The following is a 23,260-nucleotide window of genomic DNA, read 5'->3' as shown; positions in this document are numbered from 1 at the left end:
TGTACTGTGGAAATTGATACATGCCATACAGAATTTGATGACATACAAAATCTTAGTTGTAGTTTACATTGGAAAATGTGCACCGTTATATTGACAACACAGCTAAGCATTTTGACCGTCTTGTTTGTGAACGACACAAGGACAAGTTCATTGACATAAATATTTACTTTTGAGGGATAAATGCATGATTTTGAGAAACTTACAGGCTCTTGTAGTGTTGTTTGTACAAGTTGTTTCAAGAAATGCACTTACTGTTTTGCAAATGTTAAGGATGATTCGAGAAATGTACCCAAGCAACTGAGAACCTGTAATGAAGAAGCACAACTACATTTCTGCAGTTCTCCTCCAGGTGTCACTGTAAGCACTTTATATACAGTGATCACTTTGGAACCACATACTTACACCCTTAAAGAGTCTGTAATCATTCCTTTTGATAAGGAATGGCAGAATAATTATACAAGTAGAAGTATCTCCTGTATTTCACAAAGATTAAGTAGTATGACTGATATCTTTGTAATTTCATTTTTCACCCATATATGGGTCATCACATCTCTCTCTAACTAACTGCTCCACACTTAGTAATATGAAGTAACCCCCTTGTGGTCCTCTGGTTTAAGCCTCTCCATCTGTACACTGTACACTGCAGATCACAGAGTACAGCACAGGGAAGCTAAACACTGAATCAGTGCTGATCCCAGACCTGCAGGATATAGAGCTGCACACGGATGATATCTGTGCCCATCCCTGTGAAAATATAAACCATCCCCACCCTGCCCTCGCATGCACCAAACTGTGAGGAATTTTGTGTGGGTGTACAGCTCACAGAGGGAGAGAGGATGCTGCCCAAAACTGTACAGGCAATGGATGGGGCCCTGCAGAGTGCTGGAGAGGATGGGGGACGTAGCTGCCCCTGTGGGGAAGGAAGGTGGCTTTGCAGAGGGACATTTTGGCTCCCTGTAGGGGGAGCTCTTCTCTATACATTCCTCAGACATGGACACTGCAGAGGGGGGTGTTGATCCTGCCTTTCCCGAGAGTCCAGTGCCGGGGGCTTCTGAAGCCTCAGGTTTACCTAAACTGGCAGATGGATTGTAGCAGCTGTCCAGTCTATCTCTCTCTCTAGGTCACCAAGGCCCTCATAACTGCTCTACTGCAGGGACCGATAGTAGAACACAGCGACCTCAAAGGCGGAGAAGACCACCCAGGGGGCTACAGGACTTTGTGTGTTCCCTCGAAGGGCAAGGAGCTTACACTGTAGTTTCCTGTATTCCCCTACCATGTGTTCCATTCTCTGCTGCGGTCGCGCAGTTTCGGTCTCTCTCTCTCTTTTGATCCTCAGGTCCGCCCCCGATCGTCGTCGTTGCCTCCCAGTGGCGTATCGCTACCGGAACTTCCGCCCACTAGCTTCTTTAAAGAGACGCCGCCAGCGGCTGCAGCAGTGTGGTAGCTGGAGAGGGTTTATTTTGGAAATTGTTAACTGTGTCTTATATATGTATGTATATACATATATATATCGCTTGTGTACCTCGCGGCTTTAACAAAAATTGTGTACCACTCACCTTGTGGGACATTTGCAGGTTGGGTCAGGTTTTATTCTTTATTTTCATCGGTCTTTTGTTGTATGTTCCACTTTATTATAAATACCAGTAATCCGTTTGTTTTCCGTTTCCGATTAATACATTGACCCTGGGCATTACGTAGGTTATTATTATGTTAGACACATTAGATCAGGCGGACACCACTCTTGTATGTTCTGTTTTCATAGTTAGATTAGTGTAGGTAGGTAGATTTTTATTTGTTTTGTTTCTTTAATTAGATAGAGTGGAGAAAAAAAACTAAGGGTAGGTAGGGACGTTTTGTTTTACTCTTTTTATTTCTTTGGTGTCGTCTGGGCCCAACCCGTAAATACCTTGTGCTTTTGTACCTGCTTGTCTGCTACGAAATACAGATGGTTTACTAAAAGCCGTATTAGAGTGGTGTGTCGGGTGTCCCTGTCTCTGTGTACGTGGGTGCGCCTCTCATATCCCTGGCCATAACAAGTGGGGGCTCGTCCGGGATAACCTTCCTTAGGGGCGCCTACGTACGCAGGTGAGGGGCACGACGACTGGTGGTGATATAATGGTGCTGTTCACGGTGAAGGGCTTTCCGGAGGATCCCTCCGTTTCTGTTTTAGATCGGTGTAGGAAAGATGATCTTATGCAGCTCGCTGCACACTTCGGGGTTGCGGTGTCGAGGGCGAAAAAAAAAACAGGAGATTAAGATGGTAGTGTTCGACCGATTAGTAGCCTTGGATATTTTGAGGCGTGAGGAAGTACCTGATTCGGGAGCGTCTAGTTCGGCGGAGTGCACGGACATGGTGGGGAATGCCGAGGTGGTGCAGCCGTCGGCGGAGACGGGGGATGCCGCTGCGGACGAGTCTGTGGTTCCACCCGTCGCGGCAGGTCTTTCCCCGTTCCAGCCGTTTTCACCTCCCTCTGCATCCTTGGAAAGTGCCCGTTTGAGAGTCCGTCTGGCTCGCATCGAGGCGGAAGCGAGAGATAGAGCGCAGTTGCGTGACTGTGACTTGTGCCTGGAAATGCGTCGGCTTGAAGTGGAAGCCGACAAGGAGGTTCGGCTTCGCCAGCTAGAGCTGGAAGCGGCCAGGTCCGCCGTGATGCCTCCGTACGGAGAGACGTCCCCTTTGGGAAGTTCAGGTACCGATCGCCCTTTTCATCCTTCGACCGTCAAAACGGATTTCGAGATATCGAGGGCGATCCGTTTAATTCCTCAGTTCCGAGAATCCGAGGTGGATGCCTATTTTACTGCGTTTGAGAGGATCGCATTAGCCTTGGGATGGCCAAAAGAAATGTGGTCTTTAATGTTGCAGTGCAGACTTACGGGTAAGGCCCAAGATGTATGTGCTGCGCTGTCCGTGGAAGACGGACTTGAATATAAAGCGTTGAAGGGAGCTGTATTGCAAGCGTATAAGTTGGTCCCTGAAGCCTATCGGCAGCGTTTCAGGGACTATAAAAAACTGCCAGCTCAGACATACGTGGAGCTGGCCAGGGAAAAAAGCGTTTTGTTTGATAAGTGGCTTACTGCATGTAACGTTATTGATTTTCAGTCACTTCGGGAGTTGATCCTATTAGAAGAATTCAAAAAGTGTTTACCGGAGCGGGTTGTTACTTACCTGAATGAACAACAGGTAGGGACTGTGAAGAAGGCCGCTGTGATGGCAGAGGAGTTCACCCTCACGCATAAGGCCACCTTTGCTTCTTCGACGGTGCGCGAGGTCAGCAGCAGCCGTAAACTGCCTGCGGGTAGGATGGGGACCGCTGTCGGGACTCGTGGACCGGGATCGCCTCCACTAGAAGACAGAGAATGTTTCTACTGTCACAAAGTTGGTCACTGCGAGACACCGGAGCCGAGCAGTCATTGCTGCTTGCTGACGTTCTACCGCTTCTTGCGGAGACGTCAAGTCCATCATATGTATTGGTACAAGGTATAGAATTGGGAGTTGTTAAAATCCCTCTGTATGCAATCCAGTTACACACATCGTTTGTAACTGGAACAGTTCGCGTCGGTGTGTGCGATCGCTTACCAGTTAAGGCAGTTTCCATGATCTTGGGCAATAACTTAGCCGGAGATAAGGTGACTCCATTCCTGGAAGTAAACAGAGTTCCTGAGGAACCAGAGATGATTGATCCGTCGGTTACAGAGGTATTTCCCGCGTGTGCAGTAACACGAGCATAAGCACGCAAGTTTAAAGACGTGGTGGGATTGGCTGACACGTTTATAGCTGGCGCTGGTGCTGAGGTTAACGTACCGAGAGTCGCAGCCTCGACACCGGTAAAGATCGAAAAAGCGTTTGAAGGTCCTCTTACCGGAAAACAGCTCGTGTTGGCTCAACAGGCAGATGCCTCGTTGACCAAGTGTATGGCTGCTGCTCAGGATACGCTGACAAGCAGGAATAGTCAATACCTGATGAGAGACGGCGTCCTTCTTCGGAAATGGCGTCCTGCGTCAGACAGAGGTGCAGAGTGGGAAATTGTGTTTCAGGTCGTAGTACCTCAACCATTCCGTCAGCATGTTCTTGGTTTGGCTCACGACAACCCTTTTGTGGCTCACCTTGGGGTGACAAAAACTTATACTCACCTAAAGGATTATTAGGAACACCATACTAATACAGTGTTTGACCCCCTTTCGCCTTCAGAACTGCCTTAATTCTACATGGCATTGATTCAACAAGGTGCTGAAGGCATTCTTTAGAAATGCTGGCCCATATTGATAGGATAGCATCTTGCAGTTGATGGAGATTTGTGGGATGCACATCCAGGGCACGAAGCTCCCATTCCACCACATCCCAAAGATGCTCTATTGGGTTGAGATCTGGTGACTGTGGGGGCCATTGTAGTACAGTGAACTCATTGTCATGTTCAAGAAACCAATTTGAAATGATTCGAGCTTTGTGACATGGTGCATTATCCTGCTGGAAGTAGCCATCAGAGGATGGGTACATGGTGGTCATAAAGGGATGGACATGGTCAGAAACAATGTTCAGGTAGGCCGTGGCATTTAAACGATGCCCAATTGGCACTAAGGGGCCTAAAGTGTGCCAAGAAAACATCCCCCACACCATTACACCACCACCACCAGCCTGCACAGTGGTAACAAGGCATGATGGATCCATGTTCTCATTCTGTTTACACCAAATTCTGACTCTACCATTTGAATGTCTCAACAGAAATCGAGACTCATCAGACCAGGCAACATTTTTCCAGTCTTCAACTGTCCAATTTTGGTGAGCTCGTGCAAATTGTAGCCTCTTTTTCCTATTTGTAGTGGAGATGACTGGTACCCGGTGGGGTCTTCTGCTGTTGTAGCCCATCCGCCTCAAGGTTGTGCGTGTTGTGGCTTCACAAATGCTTTGCTGCATACCTCGGTTGTAACGAGTGGTTATTTCAGTCAAAGTTGTTCTTCTATCAGCTTGAATCAGTCGGCCCATTCTCCTCTGACCTCTAGCATCAACAAGGCATTTTCGCCCACAGGACTGCCGCATACTGGATGTTTTTCCCTTTGCACACCATTCTTTGTAAACCCTAGAAATGGTTGTGCGTGAAAATCCCAGTAACTGAGCAGATTGTGAAATACTCAGACCGGCCCGTCTGGCACCAACAACCATGCCACGCTCAAAATTGCTTAAATCACCTTTCTTTCCCATTCTGACATTCAGTTTGGAGTTCAGGAGATAGTCTTGACCAGGACCACACCCCTAAATGCATTGAAGCAACTGCCATGTGATTGGTTGATTAGATAATTGCATTAATGAGAAATTGAACAGGTGTTCCTAATAATCCTTTAGGTGAGTGTATAACCGCGTTCTGCGGCATTTTTTTTGGCCGGGTCTGAAGTCTGATGTTGCTGCTTACTGCAGGTCCTGTCCTACGTGTCAACTTGTAGGCAAGCCCAACTAGGTCATTCCGCCAGCTCCATTACAGCCCGTACCTGCAATAGGGGAACCATTTGAGCACATAATTATCGATTGTGTCGGCCCTTTGCCTAAAACAAAGTCCGGAAATCAGTTTCTCTTAACGATTATATGCGTTGCCACTCGCTATCCAGAGGCGGTTCCTCTTAGAAAAATTACCTCTACTGCCGTCGTAAAGGCTCTTTTAAGATTCTTTTCTATGTTTGGGTTACCAAAACATATCCAGTCTGATCAAGGGAGCAATTTTACCTCCATGCTGTTCCGGCAGGTAATAGACCAGTTGACCATTACCCATGTTACCTCCAGTCCGTACCACCCTGAATCACAGGGTGCACTAGAACGCTTCCATCAATCGCTTAAATCTATGCTCCGATCGTACTGCTTCGATACCAGGAGGGATTGGGATGAGGGGATTCCCTTGGTTTTATTCGCCATCAGAGAGGTGGTACAGGAATCTCTTGGGTTTAGTCCCGCCGAGCTTGTCTTCGGGCACACGGTCCGAGGACCGTTGAAGGCATTACAGGAGACCATGTTGTCGGAGAAAACTCCGCCTAAAGGTAAAAAAAATATTCTTCGTTACGTGAGTGAGTTTAAGGAGCGGCTGTATAATGCATGCGAGTGTGCTAGGAAAAACTTAAGCTCTACCCAAACTAGAATGAAATGAAAGTTCGATGTTCGGTCTGTGTTGCGCACATTTCAGCCAGGCGAGAAGGTGTTGGTTTTATTACCAGTACCAGGATCCTCGCTCTCTGCTCGTTTTTCAGGCCCGTATACTGTGCTGAAACCGATGGGCAGCACCACATATGTCATCAATACTCCGGACAGGAGGAGGAAACAACGAACATGTCACGTGAATATGTTGAAAGCATATCATGAACGCATCCCGGTCGACGTGTCGCTACCTACGCTAGGGCCCAGCGTGGGGTCAGCAGACGTAGTTGCTGCTGTGGTTGCTTTTCCCTCTCCTACTCCTGTAGCTGCAGATGATTTTGATAACCCTAAGCAAACCGCACGTCTGAAAAATTCGGAAATGTTAGCCGATCTTTTGGCACTGTGTGCACATCTATTAGCTGATCAGCAGACCGATCTCATACGGCTTATTCAGTCTTGTCCCGAGTTGTTTCAGGATATTCCAACCCAAACCACAGTGTTGTCTCACGACATAGACGTGGCCGGAGAAAAACCCATTAAGCAGCACGCTTATCGCTTAAATCCTGAGAAACGGAGAATAATGGGAGAGGAAGTGTCCTACCTTCTGGAGCATGGGTTAGCTAAGCCCAGCTGCAGTCCATGGAGCTCTCCTTGCCTCTTGGTTCCGAAACCTGATGGCACATTCCGGTTGTGTACAGATTACCATAAGGTCAATTCCATCACGGTCCCTGACGCTTTCCCAATGCCACGAATGGACGACTGCGTGGACCGAATAGGTGCAGCGACTTTTGTGTCCAAACTCGATTTGTTAAAAGGGTACTGGCAGGTTCCATTGACCCCGCGTGCCTCCGAAATCTCTGCGTTTGTCACCCCCGATTCGTTTGCTATGTACACTGTAATGGCGTTCGGGATGCGTAACGCACCTGCCACATTCCAGCGCCTTGTTAACCTAGTTTTGTCAGGGGTTCCGAAGTGTGAAGCTTATCTGGATGATCTGGTCATATACTCAGATACCTGGTCGGAGCATGTGCAGATTTTGGACTTGGTTTTTCAGAGGCTAAAGCATGCGAACCTGACTTTGAATCTGGCCAAGTGTGAGTTCGGTAGAGCTACCGTGTCCTACCTTGGGAAACAGGTCGGGCGAGGCCAAGTGCGTCCGCTAGAGCTTAAGGTTCAAGCCATTCGGGGTTTCCCTGTCCCTAGCACACGGAGAGAGGTCCGTCGGTTTTTGGGTCTGGCAGGGTACTACCGTGGGTTCTGCCGAAACTTTAATACAGTGGTTACTCCCCTTACTTCGTTATTAAGCCCGTCACAGCCATTTGTGTGGTCTGGTGCGTGCCAATATGCATTCGACAGCGTCCGACATTTATTGTCTGATACACCTGTTTTAGCTGCGCCTGATTTCACGAGGCCGTTCACCCTGGAGGTCGATGCCAGTGCTGTGGGTGCTGGTGCTGTTCTGTTACAGGAAGGCTCGGATGGCATCGAGCATCCTGTTTGTTACTTCTCCCGAAAGTTTACTAAGCCTCAACTAAATTACTTAACTATCGAAAAGGAAACTCTTTGCTTTATTGCTTGCCTTGCAACATTTTGAGGTTTATGTCGGTTCTAGCTCTCATCCAGTGAAAGTATATACTGATCATAACCCCTTAGTGTTCTTGTCCCGCATGTACAACCATAACCAGCGGTTCATATCGAGATCCATCATAAGAAGGGCTCCAAGAACGTTGTGGCTGATGCCGTTTCGCGTGCTGTTACGTGACTTAGGTGTCATGTATTGTTGGGAATGTCCTATGTGTTTGGCCCATTGGATGAACCGTTTTAAGGTGGGGAGTGTTACGTTCTCTGCTGCGGTCGCGCAGTTTCGGTCTCTCTCTCTCTTTTGATCATCAGGTCCGCCCCCGATCGTCGTCGTTGCCTCCCAGTGGCGTATCGCTACCGGAACTTCCGCCCACCAGCTTCTTTAAAGAGACGCCGCCAGCGGCTGCAACAGTGTGGTAGCTGGAGAGGGTTTATTTTGGAAATTGTTAACTGTGTCTTATATATGTATGTATATACATATACATCGCTTGTGTACCTCACAGCTTTAACAAAAATTGTGTACCACTCACCTTGTGGGACATTTGCAGGTTGGGTCAGGTTTTATTCTTTATTTTCATCGGTCTTTTGTTGTATGTTTCACTTTATTATAAATACCAGTAATCCGTTTGTTTTCCGTTTCCGATTAATACATTGACCCTGGGCATTACGTAGGTTATTATTATGTTAGACACATTAGATCAGGCGGACACCACTCTTGTATGTTCTGTTTTCATAGTTAGATTAGTGTATGTAGGTGTTACGATCGGAGCGGGCGAGCAGGAAAGCAGGCGAGAGCAGGCAGATGTAAAGGGTAAACAGGGACTTTACTTGAGACGAGAAGGCAGACAGGTGATGAACATCGAAACAATACAATGACGGATCTGGGGTAACGTACTCAGACGCGGACTAAATACAGAAGACAAACCAAAATAACAAGGAACAGCTGGGCACGATCGGGAAAGCACACGTGGATGATGAGGGGGCGTGGCACACATCGGGAGCGGACGGAGCGGATCATGACAGAACCCCCCCCCAAAGGCGCGCACACCGGGCGCGCCCGAGAGGAGGCGACGGACGGGACGAGACCGGGGAACAGGACCTGGAAAACAAAAGCAAAACATCAACGAGACACCGGAAACAGGACAGAGACACAGAACAGGAACAAGGACCAACAGAAAGACAGGACCTGACAAAGAACAGGAAACGCAGACAGGCAGACAAAGAAAGGAGACACAGAGGGGACAGAAAACGGAGGAACAACAGGGCGAGGAGTGAACACAGGAGACACCGAGGGACGAGGAGCAAAGACAGGAGGGACAAAGGGACCAGAAGGGAACGGAGGAGACACAGAGGGACGAGGAGCAAAAACAGACGGGACGGAGGGAAAGGGAGGAGGAGCCAGGGGAGCCCGAAGGAACCCAGGCGGGCGACGGGCAGCGGCCGGAGGGGCCACAGGCGAGAGGGAGGAGGGAGCAGGAGGGGACCACCCAGGGGCCAAGGGAACGGGACGAGGGAGTGACGGAGGGGACACGGAGGGAGCAGGAGGGAACACCGGTGCAGGCAGGCAGGAGGGGGAAGCCGCGGCAGGCGGAGGCGCAGCCGAAGCCGGTGAAGGCGCCGTCCGACGCCAAGCCGGAGCAGGGGGGCCCGGAGGCGGCCGACACGGAGCCGGAGGCGGGACCGAGGACCGGCACCGAGGAACCAGGGGGGGACCCGGAGGCGACCGCCGACCCCGAGCCGGAGGACCCGCAGGCAGCCACCGAGCCACAGCCAGGGGCCGAACGGGCGAGCTAGGGGGCAGGGCGGGCGGGACCCGGGCCCGACGCCTGTGTCCCCGTCCCTTGCGGGACACCGAAAGGCGGGGTCCAGGGGGCTGTTGACCTCGCCGGGGCGAGGGCGAGGGAGTCATGAGGGAGGTCATTCCTGGGCGGACAAGAGTCAAGGCCTCAACCGGCGGGGCAGCCAGAGCCGCGGGCGTGGCCGCAGGCGGGGCCGCGGGCAGAGCGGCGGCCTCAGGCGGGGCCGCGGGCAGAGCGGCGGCCTCAGGCGGGGCCGCGGGCAGAGCGGCGGCCTCAGGCGGGGCCGCGGGCAGAGCGGCGGCCTCAGGCGGGGCCGCGGGCAGAGCGGCGGCCTCAGGCGGGGCCGCGGGCAGAGCGGCGGCCTCAGGCGGGGCCGCGGGCAGAGCGGCGGCCTCAGGCGGGGCCGCGGGCAGAGCGGCGGCCTCAGGCGGGGCCGACTGGACAGGCGAGCCGGGCTGGGCCGGCTGGACAGGCGAGACGGGCTGGGCCGGCTGGACAGGCGAGACGGGCTGGGCCGGCTGGACAGGCGAGACGGGCAGGACCGGCGAGCAGGGCTGGCCGGACAGGACAGGCGAGACGGGCAGGACCGGCGAGCAGGGCTGGCCGGACAGGACAGGCGAGACGGGCAGGACCGGCGAGCAGGGCTGGCCGGACAGGACAGGCGAGACGGGCAGGACCGGCGAGCAGGGCTGGCCGGACAGGACAGGCGAGACGGGCTTGGGCGTGCGGCCAGCAGGAGGTGCCGCAGGCAGAGCAAGCACCTCGACGGGCGTGGGTGCAGGCGGAGATAGCACCCGCACGTGGCCAACAGGGGGCGCCGCAGCAGGCACCACCAGCACGTGGCCAGCAGGCGCCACCTCGGCGGACGCCGTAGTCACTTGGCCAGCCGGGGGCGCCTCGGCAGGCGCCTTGGGCGTGCGACCAGCAGGGGGCGCCATCATCACGTAGCCGGCGGTGGCAGCTGCAGGGACTGCATGCGGGTCCGGCAGGACAGGCGGGTCAGGCAGGACAGGCGGTGCTGCTGGCAAAGCGGCAGTGGCAGCAGGCAGGACAGGCGGGTCAGGCGGTGCCGCTGGCAAAGCGGCTGGAGCTGCAGCAGGTGCTGCCGCGGGCAGAGCAGCAGCAGCAGCAGCAGCAGCAGCAGCAGCAGCAGCAGCAGCAGCAGCAGCAGCAGCAGCAGCAGGCGGTGCCGCGGGCAGAGCGGCGGCAGCTGCAGCAGGCGGTGCCACAGGCAAAGCAGCGTCCTCCTCCGCCTGGGTGCGGCCAGCAGGGGGCGCCTCGGCGGGCGCCGCCAACACGTGGCCATCAGGGTACGCCTCAGCAGGTCCCTCAGGCAAAGCGGCGATGGCAGCTGCAGCAGGGGTTGCCGCGGGCCAAGCGGTGGCAGCTGCAGGAACCGCAGGCAAGACGAGCGGGTCAGGCTGGACAGGCGTCGCCGCGGGCAGAGCGGCGGCAGTAGCAGCTGGTGCTGCAGGCACATCCGGAGCAGGCAGGTCTGCGATCGGCGCCAGGATCGGCGCCGGGCGTACAGGCGCTGCCCCTTTAAGGGCCTTGGGGATCCGGGGAATGGCATCCCAAACGGCCCTGGCCCCCCTATTGAACGGGCGTGCTGCCCGAAAGTCATATGCCGCCAAGGGTGGCGGCATCTCCTCGGCGGGGCTGGCGAGGGGTACCGGTAAACCGGAAGCGGGGATAACGCCCGGGGTGATGGCAGCGGAGAGAGAGCAAGCCCCCAGAAAGATCGCCGGTCTCTCCTCCTGTCTGTGCTCTCTCCTTTTCTTCTTCCGCCTCCGGCTTGTGGCGGGGGAAGGAAGCGGTTGCGCCGTCTCTGTGGGGACAGAAGGCGGTTCAGCAGCCCCAGCGCAGCACAATGCGACCAACTGGGCTCTCCGGTCTGTTACGCGCTGTATTAGCAGCCGAAGGTTCTCGCGTACCTCCTGCAGGGGGTACGCGTTTCCGGGTGGGGGTGCCTCACTCAGGAGGTCTCCACTCCGGCTGGCTAGGTCCCGGGCAGCGGGGTCTTCCTGGACCTCGGGTTGGGACAGCCAGTATATCACCTCCTGCAGCAAGCCGATCCGTTGGTCTTCGGCTTGCTGCGGTGAATTGTTGTAGAGATCCGTCATTCTGTTACGATCGGAGCGGGCGAGCAGGAAAGCAGGCGAGAGCAGGCAGATGTAAAGGGTAAACAGGGACTTTACTTGAGACGAGAAGGCAGACAGGTGATGAACATCGAAACAATACAATGACGGATCTGGGGTAACGTACTCAGACGCGGACTAAATACAGAAGACAAACCAAAATAACAAGGAACAGCTGGGCACGATCGGGAAAGCACACGTGGATGATGAGGGGGCGTGGCACACATCGGGAGCGGACGGAGCGGATCATGACAGTAGGTAGGTCTTTATTTGTTTTGTTTCTTTCATTAGATAGAGTGGAGAAAAAAAACTAAGGGTAGGTAGGGACGTTTTGTTTTACTCTTTTTATTTCTTTGGTGTCGTCTGGGCCCAACCCGTAAATACCTTGTGCTTTTGTACCTGCTTGTCTGCTACGAAATACAGATGGTTTACTAAAAGCCGTATTAGAGTGGTGTGTCGGGTGTCCCTGTCTCTGTGTACGTGGGTGCGCCTCTCATATCCCTGGCCGTAACACATGTTATATTCGCATATCTGTTTGTATTACGTTGACATCTTGTAAAGGGAGATTATAACTTTATTACCGCGGTTATTCGCGTATATTTGCTTAATGCCCTCATTGTATTATATGCAGACTCAGTTGTAATCCTTAGGCACCATCTTTAGGTTAGATGGTGTAACTGTCGTAATTAAGTTCATGTTTAAGTAATGTTAAGTTATTGTACTTCCTTTGCTGTATTTATTCCAGACCCACACACACACACACACATACACACACACACACTACATCATACCCCTTAAGGGCTGAAGGTTGTTCCAGCTACAGCTTATGTACTGAGAAGTATTGGAAGGCCACATATGGATCGGCCTGTACATTACGTTTCGTTGTTGTACTGCTAACTGCTGCATCAAATGGGTAAATTGAATCAAAGACAATCTCCCCTGCCGTGATTCCCCAGCTCTGACCGGTACGGTGCCTCATCCTCAACCAGTGCACCCTCCTACGTCCCAACAAACGCTGTTATAAGTCAAATTAATGGTGAGAAAAGTTTTGAAATGATTTAACACGGTCTCATTTTTTACCTCACAAAAACCTGCCATTTTATCAGGGGTGTGTACACTATTTATATTAACTGTGTAATTCGATGACATTGACACATACTATTAGTTATTAGTAGCTGAAATCTCGGAGAGTGTGTGTGTATATATACATAAAACCGCACTCACAAATATACCTGCATACATATTCATGTTCCTGGGTCAAGCAAATAACTGAAGATGTATGGCCAGACTCCATCCATCAAATCCCGTACGTCTTTACAATCCTGACCGACTGTCCGCAGTGTTTCTACCTCAATTCAACTTCAGTTTAGTTTAAGTCCTCCTACAGTTCATGCCTGGTGTTAATATGTGGCCTTCTATAAGCTGTCAAGAGCAAGTAAAATAACTTCTTTATGCTGTAGACAGTTTTCAGTAATTTTTTGTGCTGAAGCTTGCAATGAGGTCCAGAAATCACAAATCTCATTCCATATGTGCATTTGATGGCTGGGTCCCCTCTTTTGATGCAGTGTAACTTCAATAATTCTGGGTGTGGCAATTTAAGGAAGAGATGTAGCAGTTAATGTCCTTTTTAATCAATGAGTGGAAACTCAAATTGCTTTTTGTAGGAAGGTCAGGCAGCTGCACTTCCCAGTCAACATATATGTACCCGCACATTTATTTACATGCTTTACATCCACTTACAAAATAAAGTTAGCCTCAACATTTTCCTGAACGGCACCATTTTCTGAACTTTGCATAAACTTATTTTTAGATAAATATCTACATACAGAGGGAGCCACGTCAAATAGCCGCGGCCGTGTGAATGGCGTGCGAATGGCGTACGGCTGCCCTATGGACGGCGTAGTCCCCCCTCCCTCTCAAGCCAGATAGGCGTGTCAAGATTTCACAGTAAACACGCCTATTTATTCATTTACCTGGTGCCACCACTAGATGGAGCTTCGTTCTCAAGAACATGTTAACACAAGCCAGCAATCTAGCTGCGCTGAGTTGCAATCACGTGATTTTAACCACCCACCCCCGCCGAACTGACGCTATCAAACTGCACTACAGAAATGAAGATCGCGGCTTAATGGACTATTCGCGGTAAGTGGTGTTTTATTTTATAACATTTGTTTGGGGTAGTTTACAGGTTACTTCCCAGTTTAGTTTTTTATTGGCCGTTTCGAAAATCACTGGCAGCAACAGCAGCGGTCAGATGTGACTTTAGATAACTTAATGATCTGTTTACCAAGTCTGGAGTTAACATTACAGCTTACTGTCAGTGTCACAAACTAACAATACAATGTCACTCCTCTTTTCCTCAAAAAGACGCTAAAGCTTCGAAAATACTATTAATGTCCCTATTACAAAAACTGCACTACTCGAGAAACATACAGTAAATGTGTTTGTGCTCTCTGAAAATGCATTTATTTATTCTTTGGGTAAGAGTTAATCTGCAGGTTATTTCTGTGACTGTAATATAATGTGATGTAGTTCATGAGGGACAGAAGATAAGGATAGCTGTACAGGAGCTAGCGAGCTAAACGCTCATAACCAGGTTTATATTTTTCCAATTTTTTGCATGGTAGTTTTGCAACGCATACTGTACAGTACAGTGTATATACTGCTCATGTACAGTATGAATGTTATATCGCTTAACTTATTTGTATAAAAAGCGCATTAAGTAAATTCTCAGTTATTTTAATGCAGACGATAATACAAACAGTCAGTGGCTACTGTTAACAAAGTTCAATGGTTAACATTAGCGCAGGCAGTTTATTTACATTCCAGATTTCGCAAAACAGTATTTTACACACTCTGTGTTACATAGGTTTATTAGTATATTTTCTTTTTTTATCTTAACTAGATATTCTGTAAAGCGTATTTACAGTATCTTTTTCTTCACTAAATTCTCCTGTTCTCTTTAAGCAGAGCTCCGCTATGGAGGCTTGGGTCAGACGGGTGACGGCTGGCCTTTTGGAGCTACTGGAGGAGCCTGAACAAGCTGTTGAGGGAGCTGGAATGACGTCACAGTGCAACAGATCTAGAATGATGTTTGGTCAGATCTATATTCTGAACATAGAATTGCAAAACGTCTGACAGTTTGGCGGAAACAAAGACTTAAACTGTTGCATCTTTGATAGTTTTTTTAAAAATAATATTTTAGTATAAAAGAACCAGATAGAGACTAATCAGCAGATGGTGTTATCCGGGTATTTTAATGACCTTTAAGCAAAATGCAACATGTACTGTATTGTATGTTTTAGACAAATTACTGTTTTAACTCTGACTATTTTTGGAAGAATAAATTTTTAAGTCATGTTTGCGTGTTTTAATTGTTGGGGATTTTGTTGGGGTATTGGAAAAAAAAAAACATTTACTTGAACCAACTACTTCAATGGGCAGAAAATGGGAGACATTCTTAAATTCAGTCTGTCTGAATCGTTATAAACGCCAAATTTGGGAACCATGTTTAACACTAGCATCCCTGAAAAAATCAAGCTCTCCTCATAAGGAACCCCCCCCCCCTCACTCCCCACACAAGCTGCTCGCAGCCTCCTCAGCGCCGATCAACACTTATTGTTTTGCAAATGAAGCGAGTTTCACGGTTTCAACCTCGAGTGAGCACAAAGACGTTTTTCTAAGAGTGTGGTCTGAGGAATCATGAAATACAGGTTGTAATATATCGTACAGTAATTTGAAATACAGTTCAATCCCCATTTCTCGTGATTCGGCAATTGCGATTTCAGTTTTCCCACCGTCAGCCAAATATATTACGGCGCAAACAGTGTAGACAGTGTTTATTTTGCTGACCATTACAAAACAGTGTAGCTATATTTTTTGAATAAAACTTCATTTTTCATACAGCGTTGGCTTAATTTGTGATTGAGACAAATGGGTTTAATTGGAATAATTTATATTGGTAGGAGTAAATCAGGCTCTAGCAACCTTGGACAAATAAACCATGTTTAATGGCGCATGCAATCTGGAACAAATGTCTGCCCATACAGATCTGTATTTTGTCATTTAACCATGCATAATGCTCCCCCATCAAAAAATTTGATTAATCACTTATCACAACTGTGAATAGATGTGGCAGAAGAGACAGATTAATTACCTTTGTAATGCCAATTTTTGACTATAAGTAAAAAAAAAACATCAGCGAAAACATCATCAAAAATATAACGAAAACAAACCCAAGCAGAAGTTACATTTTGAGCATAACTTTGCAGCAAAATAGTATTTATCAGTATACTAAATGGAACTAGGTAAAATACACCGTATTGTAAAATACTGTACATAGCCCGCATTTGTATTCCGTACCTACAATGATCGGTATACTGTAGATAAATTACAGACGTTACCGTGTCTTTAAGGATCATTAAGCATGTCTTGAAAAATACTTCACTAACTACTGTAGTTTTATTAATTCATTATTTAATAATAAATAGCATAATCATCATGGGTTGTGTATTGAGTGATTTAACAAATCTGTTTTATTAATCAGTTTGTTGTTGTTTTTTTACCACGTCATCTATCTATGAAACTATGTTTGCAATAAAAGAACTGCCTGTACTGTACTGTATATTAAAGATACGGTGCAGTTAACTGTGCCAGTCAATGCTCCACCTGGCGGGATTATACAGCATTGCAACCATCTTTTTAGAAAGCGCATGGGGCGTTTATGGGGCGGGGCTTCGTTTACTGCGTCATCGCGGGGGATCACATTCCGTGCACGGATCGTGCATTGACCTCGCATGGTTCTGCCATGGACCCGTCACGCTCCAGGCGGCTATTTGACGTGGCTCCCTCTGTACTTATTTGTTCTTTTTCTGGGGCAGAGTAAAGGTCTCTGTGATGCCAACTACTGGGAACAGCTCATACCAGAGTGTATCTGGAAAAACCGGCAGACTGTGGACATTAATATAATCGATTTGTGGCTTGGATGTGCATCATCATGTTGACATGTGTATAATCGAGTTCATATAACCAGGGCAATACAGTGGCTTATGCCTTTGGCTGAGTGTGTGACTATGTCTCTGTGTGTGTTTATGCGGGATTTGTGTTCTCCCCTTGTTTGTGCTGGGATGTTTTTTGCTGGATCACTGTCATTTTCCATATGAATATTAAAATCACCAACAATCAAGGCCTTGTCGGTAGTAACCACCAAGTTTGTTAAGAAATCTTCAAATTCCTTAAGGAAATTGCTATAGGGGCCTGGCGGTCTATACACAATGGCAATGGTGATTGGAGGTGTAGAACTACACTTAGATGTGCTAGCAAGACTTAGAATAATAAATTCAAACGTACTAAAGCTATAACCAGTATTTTCACGCACTCCTAAGTCGGTCTTAAATATTGCAGCAACTCCGCCACCTTTGCGATCGGGTCGAGGATTATGCTTATAGCTATATTCAGCTGGAGTGGATTCATTTAGTGCCAAGAACTCATTCGGTTTTAGCCAAGTCTCAGTAAGACATAGGGCACCAAGATTATAATCAGTAATGATTTCATTTACGAGCAATGTCTTAGGAGCCAGCGATCTAATGTTCAGGAGTCCAAGTTTTAGGTTTGCATTGTACTTACTATCCATAGTTGAAATAGGTCTAATTTCTCTAAGGTCTTTAAGACACGAACTACGATGGAATGACCCCCCACGATTAAAACCGCGGGGAACAGACACAGTCTCAATAATATGAATAATATGAAGCCTGGGTGATGACTCTAAGCGACTAGCAGGCGGTCGGTTTAGCCGTTTTGCCTGCCGCCTTGGCTTGGCTCTGGTTAGTCAGCAATCTGCCCTAAGACTGTGAGCTATGCTTTTTGACAGGAGATCGGCACCAGCCCACGTGGGGTGAATATCGTCCCTCTTCAAAAGCCAAGGCCTACCCCAGAATGTCCGCCAATGGTCTATATAACCCACACCATTTATCGGGCACCATTCCGACAGCCAGCGATGCAGCGACGATAATCTGCTGTACATTTCGTCGCCACGTCTAGCAGGGATGGGGCCAGAGCATGTTACTGACGCGGACATCTTCTTCGCAAGGCTGCACACCGGTATGAAATTTGCTTTAGTGATCTCCGATTGCCTCAATCGGACATCATTAGTGCCGACGTGGATAACAATATGCGAATACTTACGTTTACCCTTAGCCAGCACTTTTAAGTTTGATAAGATGTCGGTCGCTCTGGCACCAGGGAGACAATTAACTACGGCCGCTGGAGTCGCTACTCTCACGTTTCTTAGCATAGAATCGCCGATTACCAGAGCGCTTTCAACAGGCGGCTCAGTGGGTGTTTCACTGAGTGGGGAGAACCTGTTGGAAACGCGAATGGGCGAATGGGCGAATGGTGCCGGTGTGAGTCCTGTTTGGACTTACGGCTATGCCGCCGGGTCGTCACCCACTCGCCTTGCTGCGAAGGCTCTGCTGCCGGAGCGGGGGGAGACTGGCTCACTATAGAGGACATATCCGGAGCCGCTAACACTGCGTCAATAAAACTCTCACTCTCCTGAATCTCCCGTAACGTCCGGATGCGTCCCTCTAAGTCTGCGATCTTCTCCGTCAGCCTGGCAACTAGCTTACACTTATCGCAGACAAACGATGACAGGAGAAGAATAACTAAACATACTGCACTCGGAGCAAACGACAGGAGCCATAGTGATATACTTACGTTTAGCGGGGAAAAACTCCGGGGGCGGAGGCGATTAATCCGTCGTGGATTTGGAAGATTATCAGGAGACTATTAAGGTTGCCAAGATTTTTCCGATTGCTTAATTTTAATTCTAATGCTTAGTTCTAACTCTAAGTAGTATTTGGGTTATAGTTATAGTTTAAAAGTTCGCGCGGTAGTAACCAGTCTCGCTCACGCAGGAAACAGCACACAGGAAACAGGAAACAGCCAGGGCAAATGACTTTCAGTCCTCCAATCCTGAGTTAATCCTGCCATCGTGCCTCAAGCACCCCGTGCCTGCACTGGTTGGCCGCTGCATTAAGACATATATTTCAACCCCTGTATTAGCTTAGTCATATCATCTGTTTGTTTGACTCATCTGCCGGCCCCTGGAGGATGGGCTCCCCCTTTGGGTCTGGTTCCTCCCAAGGTTTCTTCCTCTTAGGGAGTTTTTCCTTGCCACCGTTGCCTTTGGCTTACTCAATGGGGGGTCCTTACAAGGCAGAAATGTAAAGCGCATTGAGACAATGTAATGTTGTGATAATGCGCTATATAAATAAAATTGAATTGAATTGAATGTTTTTCTTGTAATATCTTCTCAAGTGAACAGTGTATGGCTGTATGTATGAGTGAATGTCAGTGAGCCCTGTGACTGGTATCACACTCAGGGTGTCTCACCACTGCACTGTACTGGATAAGTGATTATGGACAATAGATGGATACTAATGATAAGAAATAACATTGTTAATGTCTTGTTAATTATGTTATTTGTAAGAAAAGTTGCTGATGCTTATTAAAAATTAATTGTAATTTTTAATCCATTCATGTGATAGCAATTTTTTGTATACTCATTCACCATCCACTTTTACTGTACTGCAGATAATTTTATTACATCAAATGATTGTTTCCAATTCCAAGCTGATATACATTAAGATTAAGACTTCTTCCACCCAACATAAATGCAATGGTACATGATACAGTAAATTAAACGGCATCAGTCAAGACGTGGATAAAAACGTGCCTTTCTGAGACGGCATGTGGTAATAATATCCAGAAGGGAGGGCAGATGTGTCCTGCTGATGGCCTGAGCAGGTCTCACCACCCTCTGCAGGGCCCTGCAGTCCTGAGCTGACCACAGCTGGCTGAGAAAGTAAAAACACTGGCAGCCTTCTTCATTGCTGCATATGTCTGCTGTGCTTATGTAATGCTGACTGTGTTGGTGACTCCCAGTAACTTACAGCTGCTAACCCTCTTCACAGCCTCTCTGTCAATGACAGCAATGTCTGCTGTGTACAGCCGTGGCCAAAAGTTTTGAGAATGAGACAAGTATTAATTTTCACAAAGTCTGCTGCCTCAGTTTTTATGGTGGTAATTTGCATAAACTCCAGAATGTTATGAAGAGTGATCAGATGAATCGCAATTAACTGTAAAGTCCCTCTTTGCCATGAAAATTAACTTAATCCCAAACAACCCATTTCCATAGCATTTCAGCCCTGCCACAAAAGGAGCTGCTGACATCATTTCAATGATTCTCTTGTTAACACGGGTGAGACTGTTGACAAGGACAAGCCTGGAGATGTCACTCTGTCATGTTGACTGAGTTAGGATCATTTGGTGTAATTAAATATTTGTAATACAATAAAAGTGAAAAGTGAATGAATGGTGGTGTGTTAAAAAATCTACTGACACTTAAAATGGATTGGAAAATTAAAATTAATGTTAATGTTAATAAATATCATCTTCCTCTGGCATTGACCCCAGCACAAAAACTGTGCCAGAAGCTTCATGGAATAGGCTTCCATGACCGAGCAGCTGCATGCAAGCCTCACATCACCAAGCGCAATGCCAAGCATCGGATTAAGTTGTATAAAGCATGCCGCCACTGGATTCTGGGGCAGTTTTTGGATCAACAGAGCACTGGCAAATTTTACACACTGTCCATCTCAGCACCTGGGAGCCCTGCTCTGTAACTTTATGTGGTCTGTAACTTTATGTGGTCTGTCGCTTTATGTGCTCTGTCGCTTTACAGTATGTGCTCTGTCGCTTTATGTGGTCTGTCACTTTATGTGCTCTGTCACTTTATGTGGTCTGTCACTTTATGTGCTCTGTCACTTTATGTGGTCTGTAACTTTATGTGGTCTGCCACTTCGTGACTAAGTTTCTATTATTCTTAAATGCTTCCACATTGTTATGTGGAATAATACCACCAACAATATCTAGCAGGGAAGAAATTTCACAATCTTACTTGCATCCTGTGAAAATACCATGCTTGAATTCACTGAGCTCTTCAGAACGACATATTATTTCACAAATGTTTGTAACCCTGACTGCATGGGTAGGTGCTCGGTTTTATACACCTGTGACAATGGGTCTGAATGAAACAGCTGATTTCCATGACTAAGAGGTCTGTCCTGATACTTTATTCCATATAGTGTATGTGCCTTTCCCTTGGCCTGTTCCTTATCCAGTCATTTAGAGAGTTAGCAGCTGTAAGCCACTGGGAGTCACCAACACGTGGGGGTGGGGGGGGGGAAGGATACCCTGGCTGATTCAGGGGCCCCAGCATTTGACAATCTATACAACTATTTGTAAAATTGGGGAGGGGGCAAGGTGACATTTAGTCAGGGAGCCCAGAATTTCTCGGTACGCCCCTGCAGACAGCATGACACGAGCGCAGAAGAAGGCTGCCAGTGTCTTTACTTCTCAGCCAGCTGTGGTCAGCTCAGGACTGCAGAGCCGTATAGAAGGTGGTGAGACCTGCTCAGACCATCAGCAGGACACGACTGCCCTCCATTCAGGACATCTGTATCACACACTGTCACGCAAAGGCAGGCAGCATCATTAAAGACTCCATTCACCATACACAGTCACAGTTCTCCTTTGGAATAATGAGACAAAACTGAAGCTTTTTGGCCAGTCACATCAGCTCTGTGTTTGCAGAAGGAAAAATGAAGCTTTAAAAGAAAAGAACACCATACCTACTGTGAAACAAGGAGGGGGTTTTGGGGCTGCTTTGCTGCATCCGGCACTGGGAACCTGTTCAGGGCACAATGAAGTCTCAAGACTACCAAGGCATCCTGGAGTGAAACATACTGCCCAGTGTCAGAAAGCTCAGCCTCAGTCGCAGGTCATGGGTCCTCCAACAGGATAATGACCCAAAACATACAGCTAAAAGCACTCAAGAATGGCTAAGAAAAAAAACATTGTTCTATTTTTAAATGGCCCTGCATGAGTCCAGATCTTAATCCTATTGAACATCTATGGAAAGATCTGAAAATTGCAGTGTGGAGACACCACCCTTCAAACCTGAGACAGCTTGAGTTTGCTCAGGTAAAGTGGGCCAAACTACCTATTGGTAAATGCATATCATTGTGAAGTACAGAGATCGCTGATTGGCAGTGATTGCTGCAAAAGGTGGTGCCACAAAATAACTTAAACCTTTGTCAGTTTCAAGTTATTTCACAGATAGATGTGTTTTTTTGTTTTTGTTGAAGGGTACCAACCAATTTGTCTGTAACTAAGGCAAATATCCCAAAGTACGGCTTCCTACTTCTGATACCACCGTGACCCAGCGGACCAAGGCTCCAGAGTGGAGAACGGAGAAGCAAAGCATCTCTCAACGCCAAAGCTCTTTTATTATCAGCCCTTAAATGGGCTGAAACAGCAGGTCACAACAACAACAACCTGCTACTATTCCCCCCCACACCATACCCCACCCACCCTGCTGGCTCAGGTAACCACCCCAACATTACACGGTGTGTACACGCACACTACGCTAATCCCTATGCTAACATTAGCATTACACATGGCATTACATACAAGCTGGTGGCCTCCTACCGCTCTGCCATAGAGAGCATCCTAACATACTGCCTCACAGTGTGGTACAGTATGCAGGCTGCTCGTTGGCTCATCAGAAAGCTCTACAGAGGGTCATAAATTCAGCACCGAATATCATCAGCTGCCCTCTTCCCTCACTCGAGGATATTGCTGACACGCGCTACCTCTCTAGAGCATTAAACATCACAAAGGACTCTTCTCAGCTCAGTCATCACCTATTTGACCTCCTGCCCTGAGGCAGGCGATACAGGTCAATAAAAACACAGCAACAGACTCCTGAACAGATTTTTAATAAAGCCATCTAGACTCTCAATAAATATACACAGTGGCTCTACAACCCACCTTATAAAAACCCTCATATCTATTAACTTGTACCTGTGCAATATATTATCTGGGCAATAGGTTTTATCAGTGAAATACTATAACCCGCTACTTGCACTTATACCACTTTAACCTGCCTTTGTTTTTAAGTTGTGTTTTGTACATTTATCATAGTATGTTTTAATAAAACTGCGATGGGCATTTGAAATTTCATTGTATTATGTACACAGTATCAATGAAGGCATCTTAATCTTAATCAAATGAGCACCAGTCAAACATTGTATAGTGAAAAACTATGAAATAGATAAATATGACAATTATGCTTATATTGATGAATAGAAACGATTCTAACAATTATTAACCCGCAAACAGGTGATTATCTGAAATGTGAATTTATATTTCCATTATTTGAAATTGCTGCTATCCGGCGACATGGTAGCCTAGTTTGGTTCACTTTGAACTGAAATATGAAGTTTGGCGTATTTTGTGCTTGTCTCAGACATTTTTATAATACTCCAGATCAGTGGGATAAAAAAAATGGACAAAATAACACACATTTCTCTAGTTCTGTGTCCTACTGGCATAATATATACTGACTTTGCTGCAGTGTAATAGTGGCAGCCGTCAGGGACATATACAGTCATCCCACCGTAACGAGACCCATAAACGTAACGAGACCCAAGTGCACCTGCTATGCAGAACTTCTATTAGACAGAAAATGCAAAGAATCCAAAATTTGAATATCTGGCTGAAAT

The 23,260-nt window shown here is 47.7% G+C and overlaps 1 protein-coding gene and 3 long non-coding RNA genes across 4 annotated transcripts in view; 2 read left to right on the top strand and 2 right to left on the bottom strand.

Annotated features, from left to right (window-relative positions):
• LOC111842474 (interferon-induced very large GTPase 1-like) overlaps positions 1-23,260 on the top strand; it is a 100,911-nt gene that overhangs the window by 56,628 nt on the left and 21,023 nt on the right. The gene's annotated exons all lie outside the window — the stretch shown is intronic.
• On the bottom strand, positions 1,852-2,415 carry LOC140593531 (uncharacterized). Its single transcript, XR_011993931.1, has 2 exons — positions 2,313-2,415; positions 1,852-2,210 (listed from the first exon to the last, which is right to left on the bottom strand). It is a non-coding gene; the product is annotated as an uncharacterized lncRNA (long non-coding RNA).
• LOC140593530 (uncharacterized) lies at positions 3,578-4,126 on the bottom strand. Its single transcript, XR_011993930.1, has 3 exons — positions 4,105-4,126; positions 3,861-3,994; positions 3,578-3,639 (listed from the first exon to the last, which is right to left on the bottom strand). It is a non-coding gene; the product is annotated as an uncharacterized lncRNA (long non-coding RNA).
• Positions 13,461-14,993, top strand: LOC140593529 (uncharacterized). Its single transcript, XR_011993929.1, has 2 exons — positions 13,461-13,775; positions 14,604-14,993. It is a non-coding gene; the product is annotated as an uncharacterized lncRNA (long non-coding RNA).

The sequence above is a fragment of the Paramormyrops kingsleyae genome, chromosome 12, assembly GCF_048594095.1.
Source record: "Paramormyrops kingsleyae isolate MSU_618 chromosome 12, PKINGS_0.4, whole genome shotgun sequence".
Classification (NCBI taxonomy): domain Eukaryota; kingdom Metazoa; phylum Chordata; class Actinopteri; order Osteoglossiformes; family Mormyridae; genus Paramormyrops; species Paramormyrops kingsleyae.
This window is presented reverse-complemented; position numbering and strand designations above follow the sequence as displayed.